Source organism: Grammomys surdaster, unplaced genomic scaffold, assembly GCF_004785775.1.
Source record: "Grammomys surdaster isolate TR1022 unplaced genomic scaffold, NIH_TR_1.0 123009, whole genome shotgun sequence".
NCBI classification, from domain to species: Eukaryota; Metazoa; Chordata; class Mammalia; order Rodentia; family Muridae; genus Grammomys; species Grammomys surdaster.
Window position 1 is genome coordinate 134,870 of NW_021618369.1, and position 4,591 is coordinate 139,460.

A 4,591-nucleotide genomic window follows, 5' to 3' on the forward strand; every position below is an offset into this window, starting at 1 on the left:
TACACTGTATCCCACAGTACATACATTTGTGTACTTCTTTCCTTTCAAATGTTCATTGAAAAAACTTGTTGGCCTGATACAAGAGGACTCAGGCTTCTGCTTCTCTATCAGAACTGGAACATCATTGAGACTTATATTAGATAGCCTATTGTTGTCCTATATTACAATGATCCTGTAGTTTTTGATTTGTAGGACTTGCTCCATTATGCATTCCAGCGAGTCATTGATGGGGTAGATGTTGTAGTAGAGCAATTCAAAACCCTGGGCCTAGGCCGAATGTTATCTTATCTTGTCAGTTCTGCTGCCTGTTCCTCAAGCCCTTTTTGTAGGCTCACTAGGAATTCTACAACCAGTGCAAGCTCTATCTTGCTGTCTAGGTAAGGTACAGGGCCAACTCTTCCTAAAGATGCAGCTGGTGATGAACCTGACCTGTTCTACCACTCTCATGACCCCAGGACTAGCTCTCCTTCTTCCCATAAATGGTGAGGTCTTGGGTTGTAGTGTGTGCATGTGTCTGTTATTGGATTGAATTGTGGGTCCCACCTCTGTCTCTCCATGTGTCTAGGGCCTCTCATGGAGACAGAGGTGTTGGAATTTGGCTATGTTCACCCCATACTTGTGCCAAGTAGACATGGAGCCACAGGACTCCACTCAGGGTGGGGGAGTATAGTCTGAAGTCACACAGGGAGCCAGAACTCTTGGGTTGGGAGTCTACATCCACACATCAAATCAACTATGCTGATCACCATCATTCAATTCTTAATTAACAACCAGTTTTCTTTTACAGACAGATTTTTGCTGCCTATCCCAGCCATGTAATTAGTATGATATTTTTCTTCCTCAACCATCCAAAACAGACTTAAAGGATGACTTCCAGGGACAAATTTCCTCAAACAACCTTGCTTTTCTTGAGTCATAACAGCAGACCACGATTTGGTTGCTCTCAAGTGGTTTCATGCTTAGTACTCACCATTTGCAGACATCCCCCTGGTTGGGTTATCCTCCCCTTCTATGATCACTCTACAGGTTATCCACACAAAAGAAAAAGACAGTGCTGCTCCCACAAACCCAGCAGGACAACACCATTCCCTGGAACCTACCTGTGACAACAAGCTGCCTTCCTCCAGACACCTCATCTGAAGACACTTGCTGAGATCCAGAGACTTATGCTGAGTCCTACAGAAGACAGACTTGTACCTTCCAGCTACAGATAAATTGTCTTGGCATAGTCAAATGGCTACTGAACTTGGAGCAAGTTACATGTTAGAAAGAAAAACATGATGTCTATCTATATTAATCAAATGTTGTTTAAAACTGACATTATTACCTTCAAACTGTACAACTCATAGAACAATTAAATGGATCAATGATCCCTTGTCTTTCCAACCACCACCCTTAACCTCCTTACTGTCTGGCTTAATTATGCTATCCCTATAGCCTATGTAGTGTTTTCTTTTGATACTTCCATCTCACCCAAAATTTCCACTACAAATGACACATTCAAACCAGAGTCGCTTCTCTTTTAAAAAAGAAAAAAGGGGAAATTGTAGGACCATGAAAGGACAGCAGGGTTTCTGGTCAAGAGCTAGCTGGAAATTGCCAGAGACCCCACAGGTTTCCCTGAAAACATGTATTTTGCCATGCTTCCAGACTCCGGGATCCTGACACAAGGCTGAAGACCTCCATTGATCTGCACCATTCAGGCATGGAGGACAATGCCCCCTAACCCCTCCTCAAGTAGAGGGAATGACTACAGGCCTCAGAGACTCAAGACACATCTCCATATTAATGAGATACCTAAAGGCCAGAGGGCATAGCCAATTAAACATTCCGTCCTAGACCATCCTACTTCCAAGAGGTATTTCACCTCAGGCTGGGGTATAGTTTCATCCATTTTCTGCCATGACAATAAATATCTTAATACCATAGCTTATTTCTTTTCATTGGGACCTGATACATGGAAGAGTGGAGAAGTTTTACAACTACTAAGCTTCTGTCTAATCTCCCACAGATGACCTAAATTCTCAGCCACCCATGCCAAGCCAGCTGTGACCCATCCAAGAAAGTCACCATGATCAGAACTCTCCATCCCCTTGGACCCAGCCAGAGCTTATCCTTTCTACTGTGGACTGACCTAGCCTATATGTCCCCACTTCTGCACTTTGGTCTAGGCCCTTCTGTGGCCTCCTAGCAGTGCCTGAGAGCCCAAGAGCCTGAGGACTAACCAGTTCCCAGCCACCTTTTAGCCCAGGGACCCCCAAACTAGGAGCTCTTGTTCCCCACAGGACCTCAGACTGTGCTCTCTCACCCAGAGTGGAGTTTTGCAGCTTAGCAGAGCCTGATGTTCATGCAGTTCCAGCATGGAGTGAACACAGTCATATTACCTTGCTTCTGTTTCTTGGAGAGGTTCTAGCCATGTGGTGAGACAGAGGCGGGCCCTATACATCAACCCAAAAGTACCCATGCACACTACAACACAACAATGTGTAATGAGAGAAGGTTGAAGGTTCTCTATTCCTTGATTGTATCACTGCCCTGCAGAAAAAATGCAGGGCCAGCTCTGGTGTGCTTATTCCTTTGCAGATGGCTCATCTGCATTCAGTACATCCAGGGAAAGTTCTACATGAGATGCACAGCCTTTTTTCTCAAGAGATGTGGCAGGTGAGTGTCAGAGCCAGCTTTTCTGATCTCATGACTCCATTGAGGCCATCTATCCTGTCCACTGCCAGTGGCAAGTACAAAAAGAAGAGGATGCAATGTCTCTCTAAATGCTCCCACTGAACAACACACAATTGTCAGGAACAGCTCTCCTACACTCACAGGCTCAAGGCTAGCTCACTTGCAAACCTCATATCCAATGTCAGCCCAAGTATGCTGTCCAGATGAGGTGAAATTCTGCTCTCTGGAATGGTGCAGCAGATAAGGGACAGAGCCATATCTCCCACTCTGATGACTTTAGTATAAGATTTTCTGTCTTCTGTTGGTGGCACAGGGTAGAGTGGACATCTCTTCCTAGACCATAGCACTACATAGCAGAAAAGTGGCAGTATACACATTCCCACTATCAGGGCCTCAGGTCCAGCTTTTCTGTCTTCTGCCAACAGGGACAGCTCTACTGTGCTGTACAGGCAAGATGTAGGGGCCTGCTGTCCTTCATGTTGCAGCTGAAGAGGGAAAGGAAAGCTCTCCTGCTTTCACAAGCCCAGTGTCATATCTCCTGCCTGCCACAGGTGGTGAGAGGAAAGGTAGGTATTTCTCTCTGATTCATGTGCTGTACAGGAGACAAGTGCTAATTCAAGCTCTTCTGTGCTTTCTTGTGTACCTGGGAAATCTTACCCACAACTCCTGCAATATGTGGGCCCAGGCTTTCCTAAGTACTGAAGTTGGCTAGGGCCAGTGTCAGCCTTCCTACTCCCTCATGTCCCTACAGCCAGCTCTTGCAGAATGCCCAGTGAGAGGTGGGGACACTTTTGCATAGCCCTCAGGGCAGTTGCAGAGACCAGGTATGACTGACAGGTCTATGGTGGAAACAGACCCTGTTGCTTCAGGGACAGAGAGCCAGACATGCCTCCTGATGGCTGGCAAGTCTAGGACTCATCAATGGTCCCAGGTGGCATCACAAGCTACTCACATCAGGATGTTCCTCATAACCCTTCAGTCTCTAGTTCTGCCTCTTTTCTTTGTATCCACATCCTTCTGCTTCAACTTTCCTTAATTTCTCTATCACTCTCTTATTTCTCTCAACAGTGCCTATGGTCTCTGAGTGTCTGAGGTTGTCTCAGGAGTGGTCTCAAGAGTGCTATGCCCTTCTCATGCATTCTAGTTCCAGGCAGGGATAATCTCAGGCATGGTCTGTTCTGTAGGCCTGGCCAGGGCTAGATTGGTTTTTATCTCAGTTTAGCTCTGTCCCAGCACCATGGTGCAAGTCTGGTAGTCATCTTTAGCTTAATTCTGCTCAGATGACAGAGTTGCCCTATGCCAGGCTTGTCATTCACTCCTGCACAGGGAACAACCTCGAAACTAAGTGGAGTTCTTCTAATTTCTGGATCCTCATCCTTGGAGATTGTATAGGCCTGCGTGGATCCGATCTGGTTGTGTTCTCAATTTTGCTGTTTTAATTGAGTGTTAGGCTACTAATATTCAGATATTCATAGACTAAACCACAGACCAGAGACATAGCCTCTCTATTCTCTGCCACCTACTGACCCACATGTGACAGAGAAGCAACACCTGCAATGCCTCTAGGAGTCAGGAGTATATGATAATCTTAATTATTCTAATTTTATATACAGAGAAAAATAAAATCAAAATCTATAATACCACTTTTCTAGATTACATACTTTCTTCATTATGCAGTTTTTGAATTTTCAAACAAATTCTAAACTGATGTTAACAACTTTTAAAACTCTTTCAGGAAAATTTCTTGCAATACATTGAGTTTATTTGCAAGTTGGAGATGATATACATTTTAATGTCATTTATGGTACTGGAGCATATTCCCAATGGTTAAGAGCATTTGCTTGCTTTAAGTGTGCCTGGGTTTGATTCTCAAAAGATAAGTGAAAGCTGTTTTTAACTTTATTTCCAGATG

General features: G+C 44.6%; 1 non-coding gene across 1 annotated transcript; it reads right to left on the reverse strand.

The window, feature by feature from the left end:
• Nucleotides 1-4,121: 4,121 nt before the first annotated feature.
• LOC114636214 lies at nucleotides 4,122-4,253 on the reverse strand. The gene has a single exon (XR_003713590.1). It is a non-coding gene; the product is annotated as a small nucleolar RNA SNORA17 (small nucleolar RNA).
• Between the last annotated feature and the right edge of the window lie 338 nt (nucleotides 4,254-4,591).